Source organism: Nicotiana attenuata, chromosome 1, assembly GCF_001879085.1.
Source record: "Nicotiana attenuata strain UT chromosome 1, NIATTr2, whole genome shotgun sequence".
In the NCBI taxonomy this organism is placed as follows: Eukaryota; Viridiplantae; Streptophyta; class Magnoliopsida; order Solanales; family Solanaceae; genus Nicotiana; species Nicotiana attenuata.
In genome coordinates, this window is record NC_031989.1 from 10,315,110 (window position 1) to 10,333,919 (window position 18,810).

Sequence of the window (18,810 nt, forward strand, 5' to 3'; positions counted from 1 at the left end):
TAGCAAACATAGAAAGACCAGAACTGCTCAAGAGTACTATATGTAAGGGACCATTTTAAACTAACCCCAAACATAAGGAACAATTTTTGTCATTTTCGCCGTGTTAAGTAAACAATCTAAGTAATGAACCATGGACGCGAAATTATTTACATAGATCATCAGAAAGGTAATGACATAGTCGGTGAGTGAAAAAATCAATCCAATTATTCCATTCGACTAACACTCATTTTATGTTATATATAAACGAAGATGTTTTTACTGACAGTTTATAACTTAGGTAACATATACATTCAGATTTCTCTATAACAGCATCCTTATTACCCTATAACATTACTAGAAAAACATTAATTTGTGATCGAATTTTCTGACTGAAAATGAAGTAGTCGCTAATGGGACTATTTTTGTGACCACAGTAGTCAGAAAGGGATTGAATTTTTATTACTTATTTTTTTTTAAAAAAAAATGACTATTATTCCGACCAAGGCAATGGGAAAACAACGCGCCAATTTCCCGCCTTCACTTTTGCGACCGATTCAGTCGGACATTAAAAAGTCAAAAATTCCTGTTGACGCACTAAGCGACTGTGTCGGTCGCAAAATTAAAATTAAAATGATAAAAGAATTTTAAGCGGGTTTGCGACTACGGTGGTCAGTGATCTTAATCTAATATTTCACATCCAAACCCTATTTTCCCAATTTCCTCTATCTCTCTCTCTCTCTGCTCGCCAATGACCCATCTCTCTCTCTGCTCGACACTGATAACCCCTCTCTCCCCAAATTTTTGAAGGTAAATCACTAATCACTCAGCTCTCTCTCTTTCTTCTCATACTGTAAGGTTTTTTTTTTCCTTTTCTGTTTAATTTTTTCGTTCATCTGAAAGCTCAAATAGAATCTCTTTCAATTCGCTCAAGCCGTGGCCCTCTTCCATCAATCCCAGTACTGTCGACGACTTCTCCAGTGAGTTCCCTTTCCACCCGCAACACTCACACACACTTTCTCTTTCTCTTTCAAATTTCTCTTTCATTAATGTTCGGGTTCTTTTAAAATAGAGTGTTTGGTTTAATAATTTACTAGTATTTTATCGACTAATACATGTTCTGATATATAAGTTTCTATTCGTTGGAGAGGCTTATTCTACTGATATTTTTAATCGAGGGTGAAATAAAAAATAAAAAAAACCCTATTAGATTACACTTATTAAATTCCTAACATTATCATATGGGTTGAAAAATAATCTTAAGAATGTTGTTTGACTGAACCTTTCCTTTATCTTATGTATTACACTCGTTCGATTTTTCTATATTTGTAACTCGTAATTGAGCTGATAGAAAAATAAATAATTTTCCAACGTTGAAAAGGAAGAAAGATTCCACGTTTAGTGGTGTATTTTTAATCAAGGAATGGTTGAGATTCACAGTGCGAAGTTATAGAGAAGATGACACAATTAAACCAGAATCATTTGATTTTTGGAAAGGGGAAAAAAAAAGATGAGGCTACTGGTAGTTGTGATAATATAAGGGAAGCTGAAAATTTTAATACAAATGTAGAATGTGGAAAGAAGTAGATACTGGTGCAATTTCACCTGTAATACATATATGCCAATTATCAAAGAGTAGGAGCAAGAATTAAATAACTGAAAACTCTTTAGTCTAGATAACAACTATGCTTCATAGGTATATTATTCACCGTATGGCTGACCAGCAAATTATTAGCAATTTTGGATTCGTGCAGGATCGATCCGTGCACTTTATGAAGGGCAGTTATTTAGCAAATTTTAGCTACATTATTATTTCTGCATACCACAAAGTTTATCTTGACGCACTCATCTCTATTACTTTCTTGCATGATAAAATGGAATGGTTAGTTATTGCGAGCCAATAGCCACAGAAAGCATAAAGACATACACCTTTAGTCTTTGGTAGCTATTTAATTTTTCCTGACCAATCTGTTTGTTCAAAGTGATAAGTCAAGGTTTGTGTTTAAACCTCTATGAAAGTCAAGGTTTAATGACTAAGGTTTTTTTGTTGTGGATTTAATTTTACTATCAAGGGACCCCTCCTAGCACAAGCACTACACTAATTCATTAGGGGTATGCTTTCTTGAAAGTATACTTTCATGAAATACACTAATTCAAATGCTCTTACTAGTAAAATATACTTTCTTGAAATAAAATGAGGATACTTTAAAAGAATAAATCTCAAATGGAATTCATACTTTCTTGTGGAGAGCTCTTTCAACTTGAATCTGCTTAATTAGAATGTATTTGTGATTAGAATCTGCTTAATTAGAATGTATTTGTAATTATAATGTATTTGTGTAGATGGCTTGTGTTAAACGATAAGAATACTAATTAATATATATTATTTTAAATATCTTGGATTTATTTTGTGTAGATGGAGCTTGCACATCATAGATGGATGTATAATCGAACTTATCCTAATCGTAATGGGTTGAGGGATGAATTTATAAAAGGGGTTGCCAAATTCATGACTAAAACAAAAACACTTCATGAATTTCTCATTGAAGGGGTGATTAGGTGTCCTTGTATGAAATGCAAGTGCAAAAAGTTATTACAACCAGATGTTATGAAAGTTCATCTTTATAAAAAAGGGTTTATAGAAAATTATTACGTGTGGACTATTCATGGAGAAGATGTTGCTAGTGTTGGTAACGTCGATTTTCAAAATTTTTTGGTAGTGAGGGTAGTCCATTAGCAGAGAATAATGTTGAAAATTCTCGATTCAGTGAAATAGTTAGGGTTGCTTTTGTGATGCACCCGAGGGCTCAATCTGAACCAAATGATGATGCTAAGCGCTTCTATGAACAGTTATAGGAAGCAAGTCGCCCATTGTATGAAGGCTCAATGCATTCTAAGTTGTTTGCGTACTAACCTTAGTAAAGACATCTGCTGATGTTTTAAAAGGGTTTAATATTCTGTCTAAATATGTATTGAGGTCACTTTACTTCACAGTTTTTGAGAGTAAAAAATGTGAAGTACTGGACCTGTTTCAGAGAAACTGAAATGCACCTTCAATTAAGAAAAGAAAATTCCTTCATCAGAAAACTGTGAAACGTACATTTTAATTTCTTCAAGTATCGCTTTGACTCCATTTAAATTTAGGAAGCCTATCAGCAACGTTTGAGGAATGGCGTCAAAGTCAACCCGATTCCGAGGATGGTAGCTCAACCCAAGTATCACTCAATGATGTAGCTTCAATATGGACGCAGGTGGTTGGTGGCGCAAAGAAAGGTAGAACCTACGGTCTTTGATCACAATATTATGTAGGTCGTTCTACGACATTGTTGTCTGGTGATGCGAGTGATTCGCAAGATCATGAAGAGGTGGAAGCATTACGTATAGAAGTTGTAGAGTTGAAGGAGGAACGGAAAGAAGATCGCGCAAATTTTAACAAATTGCAGAGTCTAGTGGAGAAATTTTTGAGCGGACGTCCATTTGGTCCTTTGAATGGCGAGGATGGCGGGGATAATGAGTTTTAGTTTGTTATGGTTGTGATGTTTGAGATATTATTATTTGTTGTAGTTGGATGTTTAGACTTGGTAATATTTGCACTTGACTATGATTGTAATATTTTAGACTAGATTGAATGGTGCCAGAATGTTCAACTCTTTTTGGATGTTTTAGTTACAAATATTTGTGTTTTGCATTTTATGGATTTGACTAAATGCAATGGTGGATTGACTGGTTGAAATGGCGGATTAGATTGGTTAGCATCGTGGATTAATTGGTTGTTGTATATTTGAATTGGTAGGTGGTACCGCTTTAAAAAGAGCTGGAATTTGGCAAAAAATTTTCAGTTTTTCGACTTATTTCCGACCATAGTAGTCGCAAGATGCACCAAAATATTCCAGATTCAGGAACATCTACGACTGCTATAGTCAGTAATATAAATAAATAGTTTTAAATTAGATTTGCGACCACGGTAGTCGGAACTATAAATAAATAAATAATTTTAAATTAGATTTGCGACCGCAGTAGTGGGAAAACTCAAATATTAAATAATATTATAATTATGTATACCGTTTGCGACCGAAGTAGTGGGAAAGTTAATATAAAATTAAAATTTAGTTTAAATTGTTTGCGACCGCGTTGGTCGGATATTTTACCACATTTATTAGTCGTTTTTCTATTTTGCCTTACCGACCGCTGTAGTCGCAAATTACGGACGGATTCGATCGCAAACTATTTCAGACCAGCTATTTTGCGACTACGACTTTTCGGTCTGAATATGGTCGGAAATTAGCATTTTCTAATCACTTTCTGACCGTTTTGCAGTCGCAAAATAGCCATTTTCTAGTAGTGCTATATAACAACACTTCTCTATAAAAGTCAAGCTTTTTCGGAACCTATTTTTATGTTATGTTATAATATATGTTCTCTGTACCAGTCTTCGCTATAACATTCAACAATATTCGAAACAAACGAGGCTGTTATAGAGAGGTTTGACCGGATGTGACAAGTTGTTTGAAAGAATTAGATATGAATTGGCTGAATGTGAAAAGAGATGGGAATACGATGACTATGTGTATCTAAACAAAAGAGTTTCACACACAAGATGTGACATAATTTGAATGATGGTCCCATTTTTGTAGACTCTTGTGATGAAGACAAGGCAATTGGAACTAATAGGAAAAGCAATGGAATTAATGGGAAAAGGAAAGCTCAAAGTTATAAGAGAGAAAACCTAGAAGATACAAACATTGAACATGCTCCAAACTTGAATGTTAACCATATAAAGAGCAGCCAAAACTCAGAATAATCATTGCTCCCTGGCATATTGTTAGCTGCTATAGTTTAAATTCCTTCACCACCACACCTTCAGATGGAGGAATATGGGGACTACTGATTATAGAACTCCACAAATGGATAAAAGTTTCCAGTAGATCCAATAACATTTTATATTAATGTCGGGTACAAATCCAAATTACTTTGGTAGTAATAGGTATATGGAAGGAAACTGAAAAAAGATATAACGTTAGTAAGTGTGTATATTTTTATGGTATTATCACTTCTAGCCCGAGCCATAAACTATTTACATTCATATGCAAAAAATATATTATTTTTTTTCTATTATTTGAGAGCGGCTATACAGTGTCATTTTTTCTATATTTTTTTGGGTACCACTATTTCCTCTAACACTTTTGCTTACTGTATTTTAGCTTTCTCTTCTTTTGTTTCCTTCCTACTCCTACATTTCAATCAAAGGTGACCAGAAAAAAAAACCGGGCTGAGAGAAAATTTGATAAATTAAACCACTCAAAAGAGATTGATAAAACCAATACTTGTGATCAAGCCTTCAAACAGACAATTATGTGACTACACGTGAATTAAAATTTGTTTTCCACTATTTCAGTGTGCTTGAAAATGGTGCAAGGTGCAACATTTATTGATGAACGAGGTATTCTGATGGTCAAATGGAGTATATGCTAGAGTAGGACACCAAAAAGTGAATATCTTATTGTAATAGATAGCAATGACACTAGTACGCAAGATTTTTGCCTACTCTAGTACGACAACTTAAACAGTTAAGAGGTAAATAAATTACTTAATCCCATAACATATGATGCTTAAAGGCAACCATCCATTGCAATAACAAGTAGTTAATGAAATAAATCTGCGTTTATGCTCCTATATATCGGTGAATGTTTATTATATACCTCGTTTATTTAATCTGTTAAAACAAATTGATCACACCATTACATTGACAACAGCCGACAATTAATAGAAAAAAGATAAAATGCAAATTATAGTTTATTTATTATTGTTTTCCTCTCAACTTGAAGTCTTAGATATATAATTGTTGGCAAAGATGTTGAAGTCATGGATAATATATTGTTGGCAAATGAAGTTGACTCATCTAAAGTGTAAAAGTCAAAGGGAATTTGTGAAAGTAGTTTCTATTTCCACATTAAGTTTGGAAAATAGGACTCTTTTCAATGTTTTTTCCATTTACCAATTACTAAGGTAGTCATTATATATTGGTCACAAGAAGATAGAGACGGAACTGTTTGACCAAAAAGTGTTAAGCTTTTTGTTAAACTAATTAATGAGGAAATAGAGGGTGAATCCTAGTTAAACATAATAAATTCTAGATCTAAGATTAGAAAGATCCGTGGGATGAGATCTTGTTCGAGAATAATAAATATCGGGTACTTATTCAATGATTGTCAATGAATGTTATAGTAAGAACATGCAATAAATGTAGATAATGGCAATAAATGTAATAAAGAGAAATTTATCACCCAAATGTTAGATGACTTGGGTGATTCTTTTTCCTGACAGCAACGTGGGATAATGGAAAGTGAGGATGGATAAGAATTCTTTGGATCTTGTAAACAAAGAGTGAACAACGTGTGTTGAGCAATAGAATCAGTGAACAAGATAAGCCTTTTTGTATCTTCTCTATAGTCAAACTCGTTACAAAGTGCTCTTATCAAAAAGTGAAGATCCCCTCTTTGTTCTTTATCTCTTCCTATTTATAAGGGATATTCCCAAGAAACCCTAAAAAGTACAACATAAAGAATATCCAATGGAATATTCCTTACGTCTATTACTCAACTATCCTACTGTTGCTTCCTTGCCTCCTTTACTTGGTCTCGGCAATAATCCTTCTTAAGAAGACTCCTCGTCATTGTGCCGTGGTCGGCTCTGTCCTCGACCATTTTATTTGTAGTTATCAAGCCACCCAAATTTAGACCATTACAGTTAGTCCCTCCGCTTGTTGAGGTCGTGATCTTGCACGTCCTCGATGAGCGGATCCGGTCTGCAACTGCTAAGAAGAAATTTGGTTGTGTTGATTGAACCGAATCGGCCGAGGTCGAAAAAACAGCATGGCGAGCGGGGCTGCGGTTGGTGTGGCTAACGTGGGGTGACGTCATGACCATGCGCGTCATCATTGCGCGTCTTCCCAATGCAGTGTCTGTGCTTCTGCCGCTTCGATTTTGGTGCCATTAACGGTCCTTTTCTTCAATTCTGGTGTCACCCAACCCTATAAATATATGGGGGGGGGGGGGGGGTTTCGATTTTCGAAAATTTTCATTATTTCTCATTTCGCATGTGTATTGTTCTTCTTTGATCTTCTTCTCCGATCTCCGCTTTCAATCTCTTGCAGCCTCTTCAATTCTAGTCCCTGACTTCTTACCCAATTGATATATTCTTCTTCAGCCTTTGTTGCATTCGTTTCACTACGGAAATATGTCAACATCCCCTCATATTCACGACGAAGTTTCCGATGCCACTCCTTTATCGGTGGCCCTTCCTCCCGGCGGTGAGGAATTCATGGTTGAAGAGGAGAAAAGCTTCCTCACCGTGGAGGAGGTGGTCCCTAAGAACCCTTTGGTCAGACATGATTTCCTAAAGGAACCCGCTCCCGCTCCTGCTCAGAAGCTTTCTGAGACAGGACCGCCTCAAAAAGCCGACCTCCGATCTAAATATCGCATTCCTCCTCACGTCGAAATTGTTCCGGCCGGGAGCGACATCGTAGAGGTTCACCGACCCGGATATTGTGCTTTTTCTCCCCATTCTTAATCGGTTATTCTCTTCCTCTCCCCCAATTAGTGGAGGAATTTTGCCGATTTTACAACATCTGCCCGACACAACTCTCCCTTATTTGTACAAAGTTTTTCTGATGCTGGCGAAGTATGCAGAGTTAGCCGGTTGTGAGGTCCACGTTCGCCGCCTACTGCATCTATTGTCGCCCACCTTTTATAGAGGTACATTGATACACCTGCGGCATCGTGGGATCAAAGGGTTGGTGGCCGAGATGGATGATAAGACGAATCGGCGGTTCTGGCATAAGTACTTCTTCATCAAGACTGAGCACCTGGTGGCGAATCCGGCTGGGTTTCCCGAGCAATGGAACTATAATCGTAAGTATCTTGCCGTATGCTCGTTATACTCTTTTATTCTTTCATTTTCGACTCACTTGCGGCTTCCTTATTTTTAGCTGAGAGACGGGCACCTTCTCCCGTCTTCGATATTGAAGATTGGGTGGCTCGCGTGTTACCCCATACCGTGGGAATTCATAATTGGGCGTCCTTTCACAAGCGTTTTGGACCCAAGACCCCGTCAAGTAAGTGTTATCCCTACCTCAACTTATTGCCGTTCACTATCGCTTTTTGATGCGACCTCCCTTTGGTGCCAGGTCGGCGAGTTTCCAAAAAGATGAGAGCTCCAGTGCCTGCATTCTGCCAAGCAATCGCGTCACCTGGAATGCAATTTGCCTTAGCTGAATATGCTCGAGGAGGCCGAACTCAAGTTCCGCCAATGAGGGACTCCGCCCCTCATACTATTATCGTGCGGGATGAGATCTCTTCTCAGCCTATCTTTCACCGCGGATGAGCCATATAATATCAAGGAGACATCGTTGAGGAAAATACGAAGGGTGGAGACCGGGAAGGCCATTGTCGCTGACGCTGAGCCGGAAAGATTCATTGCTTCGGAAATGGAATCCATGCTTACGCCAGATGTTGAGGTTGTTTCTACGGCGGGTGTCATCATGGAGAGGAGACCCTCTGGGATCGATGTGGTTCGTGGTAGCGGAGAGCTTACACGGGACGCAGAAGGTGGCTCTTCATCGGCGGGCGGGGGAAATAGAGTTGTTCCTGTGGGGGACGATGACTCTGGCTCGAACATCGACCCTGAGGAGATACAAACCTTTATGGAGAGGACTACTCGTGTGGAGATAAGTACAGAGGATCCTAATCGGCATATAGTCATTCTCGTGGACTAGGACCTCTTGGCCAACTCAGAACGGGTGGTGCCAGCCTTTACTCCCCTGTGGGCGGCTTCCGAGAATACGACGCTACAGGCGATGAGAGATGCGGATCTGTCGTTAGGTATATCTGGCATGGCCCTGTGAGTGAGTGCTTTTCCTTGTTAGGTTAAGTTTGCTTCGTATGCGTAATATGCTTACACTGACTTTTTTTTTTTGCATCAGACTCTTATCATGGGGATTGAGAGCGACCGGCGGGAGGAGCGAAGGACGACCATTTTAAGAAGATGACATCCAAGTACAAGGAGTACCGTACTAAGCATCGAATGTTGTCCGACTTCCTTAGCCAGGATGGCGAGTTTCAGTCGCTTCGTGATGGGCTCAAACAGAAAGACGATGAGCTGAAGATGAAAGATGAAGAGCTATGGGAGAGCGATGATGAGCTTATAAGGGCTATTAGTAGGTGCAGCGAGCTTGAGGTAGCTCTAAAGGCCAAAGAGGATGAGCTCGAGGTGAGTAAGGGGGTGATGGCTGAGAACGCTGACCTTCAGAGGCATGTGGCATCCTTAACGGTTGAACTAGGGCAGAGGGAGGCAAGGGCTATCGATCTGAGGGGTGAGCTGAGTGCCAAGATCGAATAATTGAGTCACGCCGAGAAAGGCAGAATGGTCGCTATGGCTGAAGCGGCGGCCCTAGATTACGCCCTCCGTGTTTGCAGGTCCGAGCGGGCTAGCAAGGTGGAGACGTCGGTGCTTAAGGTAGCGAGGTTGCAAGAGCGGATCCAGGGTAGGTTGGAAGAACGGATCCAGGGTTTAGAGGCGGAGTAGTCCGGGTTAAATGAGCAAGTCGTTGTCTTGAGGGCCGAGGGGACACGACGGAAGGCACATCTGTCTATATCTCATACTTCTGCCAATCCGGGTGTGCCGCGGGAGTTGTATGATAAGTGGGTCCATGCCGAGTCTCAACTTGACGTATACAAGTCTTTGAAGGCTGCCGGGAATGTTTCCAAAGCGGAGCTTGAGGGCGTCTGTGTCAAGGCACATGCAGCCCGTGAAGCTTGTGGTTACGACCCTGGTATACCTGGCGGGGATGAGGATGATGACACCGTGGATAGGCTTGCCTCTGATCCCTAGTATGATGATGAGTACGTCGATAGGGATGATGTGGCGTGAAGCTGTTGTACTTTGTTTTTTGCTTTGCTGTTTTTGTTAGGGCGTCCTCGAGCCCTTTGTAAAAAGTATTGTAGTTCGATAATTGAAATGGAACAATTGCCTTTTTGCTATGTATTTCTGGATTCCTGTTCTCTTTTCTCTTTTTTCTTCTCTTTGTTTTTTTGCTATGTGGAGAAGTCCTTGATTTTTCGACCGTTTGTATATGGTTGATATTGGCTGAGTCGAACATAGACCGACATGAGGCCGAGTATTGATTAGCTTGAACGAGATAGAGGTTTGATGACGTTGAAAATTAAATAATTCAACCGAGGTCGAATGTAAAGTAAGCCGAGCGAGGTCGAATGTAAAGTAATCTGAGCGAGATCGAATGTAAAGTAATCCGAGCGAGGTCGAATGTAAAGTAATCCGAGCGAGGTCGAATGTAACGTAATTCGAGCGAGGTCGAATGTAAAGTAATTCGAGCAAGGTCGAATGTAAAGTAATTCGAGCGAGGTCGACTGTAAAGTAATTCAAGCGAGGTTGAATGTCAAATAATTCGAGCAGGTCAAATGTAAAGTGTAAAATGACTTGGTGGAGTTGTGCAAGGATGGTGCTTTGTTTATTTCATTCATTGGAGAATATTACATGTTTCTGTTTGTCTATACAATCATTGGAGAAGTTTTAGTCTACCTAGTCCCTTGATCATTCGGCCTGGAGAAGTAGTCGATAGGCGGGGCGATGAATTATACTTGAACTTCGAGACGTCCCCTTCGTCGCCTCATTAAAAACCTCCCCGAGAAAACCCAATTGGGATAAAACCAGGGCGAGGGAAAAAGATTACGACTTGGAGGGCGTCCGTTTTCAGAAGTTGAAGTATTTGAGGTGGGCGACGTTTCAATTATTTTGTAGTAGCTTTCCCTCCATTGTTTCTAGTTGGAATGATCCTTTGTTTGCGGTTGCCGTGATTTTGTATGGCTCGTCCCAATTGTTTCCTAGTTTACCTTCTCTTGAATTTTTGCTCACCTGTGTTTTGGCCTTGAGTACATAGTCTCCGACTTTGAGTGGTCGTACTTTGGCCTTTTTATTGTAGTACCGTTCTGCTTGCTGTTTTTGGGCTATCATTCTTATGTAAGCCATGTCTCTTTGCTCCTCCACTTCGTCGAGTTCTTGTTTCCTGTTCTCGTCGTTGCTTGGTCCGCTTTCATTGGAGTATCTCAAACTAGGTTCCTCGACCTCGACTGGTATCATGGCGTTAGTCCCATAGACTAGTGAATATGGAGTTTCTCCTGTGCTTGTTTTTGGCGTGGTGCGGTTTGCCCACAGTACTTCTGGTACCAATTCCGGCTACAGTCCCTTGGCATCCTCAAGCTTTTTCTTCAAGATGTTTAGTATTGTTTTGTTGGAGGATTCAGCCTGGCCGTTACCGGCAGGGTGATATGGCGTGGAGAGTATTCGCTTGATGTGCCATTTCTCGAAGAATTGCGTGGTCTTTTTTCTGGTGAATTGGGGTCCGTTGCCACAGCTGATTTCTTTGGGGATGCCGAAGCAGCATATGATGTTTCTCCATATGAATTTGATAACCTCCTGTTCGCATATTTGGGTGAATGTACCTGCTTCTACCCACTTGGAAAAATAGTCTGTTAAAATAAAAGAAATCATATATTACCTCGCCCTGCTGGAAGGGGTCCGACAATGTCCATGCCCCATTTGATGAACGGCCATGGCGATGTGACTGAGTGGAGGTGATCACCCGCTTGGTGTATCATAGGAGCGTATTTCTGGCACTGCTCGCACTTTTTGACGTAGTTGGCGGCTTGCTTCTTGATGGTGGGCCAATAATAACCCGCTCATATGAGTCATCTGACGAGGACTCAGTTGCCGGTATGGGCACCGCACTAGCCTTCGTGTACTTCCTCGAGGACGCGTCTTGTTTGGTTCGGCCCTAGGCATTTCGCCAAGGGGCCACAAAACGTTCTTTTGTATAGGTCGTGGTTTATGTTTTTGTACCTGGCCACCTGCATTCAAAACATTTTGGCTTCCTTTTTGTCTGATGGGAGTACTCCCTCCTACAAATATGTTATAATACGGTTGCACCAGTCAAGTCAAATTTACAGAGTGTACCTCAAGTTGGTCTATTGACAAGTGGAGGAGGGTGACCATGTTTCCTTTTGTAATATTTTTGGTGGCTGCTGCTAACTTGGCAAGGCCATCTGCCTCAATGTTTTGTGCTCGAGGTATCTGGTCGAGTCAACATTCGTCGAATTCTGGTAGTGTCGCGCCCCTTTTTTTCTCGCGAAATCGGGTTTTGACATTTCTGGGACAACTCCTTTCCTTTTGGGATGGGATAAGGGATTTGAAGATTTGCCACCTAACGGATTAAGGTGCGTTAGGGCACCTAAAGCAATTAACTCATATAACCAGTTTACATCACCAGAGATCGGGTAAGGGCTCAAATTTACCTTGAGGGGAAGGTGTTAGGCACCCCTTGAGCTCCACAACGGTGGGTCTCGGCCGAACTTAAATTAAGCGAATTGGTCTTATGGGAAAATAAAACAATTTAGACAAATAGATATAACTTTAAAATAGGAATTAGAGGGGTCCTAGGTATTTTAGCCTATGGGATCATTTCCATGCAATACTTGGTAACTTTCCCCAAGTTGGGGTGCTACACATAGCATTAGCGCACGGGTCATCATTTCCTTTACTACCCAATTACCATCTTTTAGTTGTTACCTAAGCGTTCTAGTAGCCTCTAACTTGTGCCTTATACGTCCACTACCCGTCCTTTTCCTATGGTCCCGGAGGAATTTAGGACCTCTATTTAGGGTGGTTCTAGACGGACCAATATTGCTTAAAATGAGAAAAGCTAGGCGACAAACAAAAATTCAGATAGGACTTCATGTAAAGAACAAATAGGGGCTCACATTGACCTCCACAAGTAGACAACAAATGCACACAACTAAATCAGCAAACTTTGTTAATTTAAGATCCTATAGGCAGGATAGCTAGATGAGCAGAAACAGAATGCAAGACAACTTTTTCTATTAAGGCAGGCATCGGGACCTATCAATTTGCCTATTGATTTTATTAAGCCTTGAATCTGGGCACTTTCAGGCAGTACGAGATATCACAGTTTTAGACCCTAGAATCATTACGAACCCTTCAGATTTTCCTAAGTGATTAACAGAATCCTATAGGCATGGTATCTACAACTGTTAATTATAGACCTATAACATGGTTTCTAAGCGAATTACTGATTTGAACTCGTAAAGATAGGTTTTATCTCTTTAGATCCTATAGGCATGCTTTCGAATTTGCAGAATTAGTTAACTCCTATAGACATGATTTCTAGGTGTCAAAACTAATCTGTTTATTTCCTATAGGCATGGTATCTAGGTTGAAACCGATTTTAGTTCCTACAGGCATGATATCTATTAATCACATGTGGGCGGAATTTTAAGCACATTGCCAGGAAAGGTTATTATTCAAACAAGATAGAATCCTATAGACATGGTCATTAATGCATGTAAGATAAAAATATGCATGGATCCTATGGACAGGATTTCAAATGCAAAGGGGCCTATAGACAGGATTTCTAGCATGCGAGTTAAATACAGCATAAAGCAATCAGAAAATCATATAGGCATGATCTCTAAACAAGCAGTAACATTCACATAATCACCAACAAACCAATAGGCTGGATTTCTACCCGAGTTTCAAACAAAGATATAGAGAACCCCCCCCCCCCCGAGCTTTTACTAATAAACCCCAGATCTGTTTATTACAAAGATTATTACAGCCCAGAATGAATAAGTTACATAACAATATCTATTACACTATAGGGAGCCTTAGCAGGCCCAATATAAACCTGGGAGCCAGGCCTTCAAACACCACAACTTTTAAACAATAGCAGGGATCCACAACACCTTAAACCAGGCTTCTAGTGTATCAAAGTTCCCAAAGAGCCTCAAGGACCCCGGGCAATGCTCACATTGGAACCGCACGTTCCATACAGAATTCATTAGAGATTGGAAAACCAGCCCAATGTGTCAGAGTTCAAAGGAGTCTCAGGGACCTAGGCAGTGCTCACACTAGGGGTGGTAGGAACCTAGATAACTAAAAGTAGAAGTTTGAAATCCAGTATATATAGGGTAAAGGGGAACAGGTTTAGAAAATAGTTTGATTTTTAGGAGCAAATAGTTTGAAATTACAGGATTGCAAATAGAATTTCACCTAGAACAAACAGAATCCCAATTTAGTAAATAGCTCAAACAGGTTGGTATGATTCAGACATGGACACTACTAGTGTTTAAGCAATCACAAAAGAGCTAGGATACTTGAACTAATAGACAGAGTTGGCAGCAGATTACATGTTTGCAGAACAGGGAACATACAATTGTTTATACAAGGTTTCATATTACTAGAGATAACTTAATTAACTAGGCAAAATCATATGGGCATATAGCAAACAGAAACATGCTGAAATCTCAAACTAATAAGCACATAGGGTTGAATAGGGTAACAGAGACTAAAACATGCCAGTTGAGAAAGCAGTCACAGGAAAATATGCTGAGGTCGAAATAAACTATAAGACAGAATGAGGTAAGAGGAACTGAAACATGCCAGTTGAGGAAGGAGTAAACTGGAATCATAGATCACACAAAAACATGCTGAGGTTCGAAGTAAACTAACCACATAAGCACAAGGAACAGAATAGGATAACCGGAGTTAACACATACCAGTTAGGAAGAAAGTAAAGAGGAATGTAATGGAAATTTGAATCCAAAGAGTTAAGCCTTGGCTTCCAGCCGGCTAAACAGTGCAGAAATCAGAGTAGTCACACACAGAGAGAACTTAAATCCTTTGATGGAAAGAAGAGAGCTTTTGAGTTGCAAAGTGAAGCAATTATAAGAGTGTGTAAGTGTGAGTGTAAGTCCGTAAGCGTGAGCGTGTGTCCGTGTCCTAAAATCAGAGTATTGAAAGATGTTTATAGCATACAGTAGAGTAAAACCAAATAAGGTAGGAGAATCAATGGAACACAAATAAGGCAAAGAAATCAGTCAATTAGGGCTAACAGGAATCAATTAATAGATAGAATCACGGAAGTATCACTTAAATTAACACGGCATAAACCAGCAGTCAAGATTGAGGTCTAAATAAGGTAAGCAGCAAGTCCATATATCAATTAAAAAGTCGGTCCTAATAATCAAAGTACAGAAATCAGGCTAGCAAAAGAATTAGAGAAAGTAGTACCAATTATGAATCACATATAAGGAAAGAATAGGGGAAAATCTGTCAAGGAAATATCAGTTTTACTTTTTTTTAGAAAAAGAAAGCACAATTTCGAACCCTAATTAGGCAGGTAAATCAATTAATCGCTTTTATTGACAGCCAAAGTAAACGGGCAAACATTATAGCAAATAGTAGAACAATTGAAAACCCTAGGGCATAAAGACATAGAGATGAAAATCAGTCAAAAAAGGAAGAAAACCAGAGTTAAACACTTAAACGTTTTGAAACGTTTTGCAGAAATCGCTTAGAACCAAAACCCTAGCTTTAGGAAAAATAAAATCGGTTGACAATTGTAGGAAAAACAGAAGTATCTTAAAGGAAAAGTAACAAACAAACTCAAATCGCTTCAGATCTAAAGGGATCTGACCTGATTTAGCCAGAAATAGTTAGGTTATGTAAAAAACAAACAGACGTGAAAAGATCTAGTTTGAACCAGAGATTTGAAGCCATAAACACGAAGATATTAGTACTCACGGACGTATGAGCGAACACAGACGGATTAATAGAGAAAATGGGAGATTTGAACCAAATCTGGTTCGAATCTCTTTGAGATTCCATCAAGTATCATGAAAATCGATCAACCAGTGGCAATATGAGGACGGATAAGGCCTTAGGTTAAAGAAAGAACCCATGAATCATAGGGGTTTCACTAACGGCAGGCTAGGGTTAGGAGGAAGGTGAGAGAGACGAGAGGAGGGAAGGGGTTTCAAGGGCGGCGGATTTGGGAAAATGAGATAGGGTTTGGGGGTTTAGTGTAATAAAAAAGGCAAGATTGTCCTGGACCGTTGATCTTCTGCGATCAACGTCTAGGATTAAATCTGGAGTTGGGCGGGTTATAGTATGGTTATTGGGTTTGGGTTAGGTTAGGGTATTGGGCTGGGGTAGTTATTGAGCTAGGTCCGAAATTAGTTAATTAAAGAAAAGGCTAAATTTTGAATACCTAATTAATTTAATAAAATAATTTTATATAATTAACTTATAAATGATAAAAATGTCATTTGTGCAAAAAAAAAGATTTAAAATAATTACTTAATATTATAAAAATATAAAAAAAGTCATTTTTCGTGTAACTAACGTAATTATGCATATATATGACCTATTATTGCAATATGTGCAATTCTAGCCTTAAAAATACAAATGTAATTATAAAAAATGCAATAAAAATATTTAAGCACTATATGGGCTTGAATGATAAATTTATATGATTAAATCATCATAAAAATGATATGAAGGATAATTATTGGATATTTGTATAACAAAAATGCAGAAATAACTTGATATAAGGTTTTAAAAATTATAGAAATACTTGTGCATGTTTGTAAATGCATGTGCACTATTTTGAATATATATATATATATATGCATATTAAAAATATATGAGAGAAAAATTGGGTATCAACAGCTGCCCCTCTTTACCCGGGAAGGATGAAAGAGTTATCGGGTAAAGAAATGATGACCGATTTTGACCGAATGCGATGTTTTTGAAAAAATATGGGTCACATCCTGGTCTTTGAGCTGCCTACATATCCTTAGTTTTACAGGAATCAGGCCATGTGTAGTTCTGGATCCAACGGTGAATGAAACCGATGGAACTGTTATAGGAATGGTCGTATGTTTTGGAAAGGGTTTCTTTTGGGAAGGATAGTATCAGATGGGTTTATGCGGAGTTATGAATATGAGTCTAAAGCGTAACGGATGTATCACAGGGCAGGTATCTGAACGGTCATAGAGTAAAGGCGACTGATTCATGAGAATCGGTTACGTCCGAAATAAGGACCGGGTATGAATGGAAACCAAAGCGAAGGGTGCTCCTCTTCGAAGAACGGTTACCCCCTGGATTTCCTGCGAAACTTAAAACACGATGCATGTAAATATATAGATTAATGCGAGAATTTAAACATGATGCAAATTTCCTTTGGACCATGAAGGTTGTCTTTGGACAGTGAAGATGACGTCCTTAGACCATGACGTCCCGGGCCATGAATCATGAGATAAGGGATTCGCAGGCCGTGAAATAATGTTCTCGGGCCATGAGAATGGTGCCTCTGAACCATGATGCCTTTGAATAATGATGTGAAGTATTGAAAGATCCTCAGGCCATGACATGGTGTCTTCAGGCTATGAGGATGATGCCTTTGGACTATGACGCCTTTGGACAAGTTGGCTATATATCAGCCTATGAAGTGCCGAGACATGATGATGGATCATATAGGCAAACAAGACAGAGCTTAGTCTTGCATAGAATCAAAACAGAGCTTAGTCCCGGAAAAGGCAAAATAGTGCTAGGTTTCAAATAGTGTAACATTCAGCATTAGACAAGGAAAGGCAGAGCTTAGCCTTATGCAGTTAGGGAGGCAGGGCTTAGCCTCACGCAAGGAGAGGAGACAGTGCTTAGTCTCATGCAGATAGGGAGGCAGGGCTTAGCCTCATGCAAAATATGGAGGCAGGGCTTAGCCTCATGCAAGATTTGAGACAGGGCTTAGTCTCATGCAAAGAGAAGGCAATGCTTAGCCTTGTGCAAATAAGGAGGCAGGGCTTAGCCTCATGCAAAATTCGAGACAGAGCTTAGTCTCATGCAAAGAGAGAAGGCAATGCTTAGCCTTATGCAAATATGGAGGCAGGGCTTAGCCTCATGCAAGATTTGAGACAAGGCTTACTCTCATGCAAAGGGAAGGCAATGCTTAGCCTTATGCAAATATGGAGGCAGGGTTTAGCCTCATGCAAAGATCGAGACAGGGCTTAGTCTCATGCAAAGAGAAGGCAATGCTTAGCCTTATGCAAATACGGAGACAGGGCTTAGCCTCATGCAAAATTTGAGACAGAGCATAGTCTCATGCAAAGAGAGAAGGAAATGCTTAGCCTTATGCAAATACGGAGACAGGGCTTAGCCTCATGCAAGATTTGAGACAGGGCTTAGTCTCATACAAAAGGAAGGCAATGCTTAGCCTTATGCAAATACGGAGGCAAGGCTTACCCTCATGCAAGGATCGAGACAGAGCTTAGTCTCATGCAAAGAGAAGGCAATGCTTAGCCTTACGCAGTGAACAAATAGCAAGTGGGAGTAGAATATTTCTTAGCTGGAGATATATTTGCGCTTGGCGGCCCGATTGTTATGAGGATAGTGATTTTGATATGTGTATATTTGCGAATACTCCTGTTATGTTGATTGTGCCTGCACCCAAAGAAAAATTGTGAGTTTTGTGGGGAGGTTGGTTCGTGCCTTTGCCTGCTTGCTCTGCTTTGCTCTGCCTTGGAGACCCCGTTCGAGTTACCCTAGGTAACACCTGGCTGTCACAGAAATAAAGTTTTCGAAAATATGTACTTATTTGATGAAATAAAGTTATTTAGAAAACATAGTGGTATATAATATCAAATAAATTAGATGAACTAATGACTGTAGCACTTTTAAAGACGTTGCGGCTTCCTAGCATTAGAATTTTGAGGGTCCATTTCAAAATTCTGCCCCAGTTTGGTGAATGATCCTTCGGTCGTTCTGCGTGTGACGAAGTTTGTTGGATCTGCTTCGGAATTTTGAGAATCCTTCTCAAAATTCTTCCCCAGTTACTTAACGGATTTCTTACTGTCTTGCATATGATTGCGTCGGCTGGACTTGTTCCGGAATTTTGAGGGTCCTCCT

The 18,810-nt window shown here is 39.7% G+C and overlaps 1 long non-coding RNA gene across 1 annotated transcript; it reads left to right on the forward strand.

The window, feature by feature from the left end:
* Positions 729 to 3,627, forward strand: LOC109240053. Its single transcript, XR_002069999.1, has 2 exons — positions 729 to 956; positions 3,121 to 3,627. It is a non-coding gene; the product is annotated as an uncharacterized LOC109240053 (long non-coding RNA).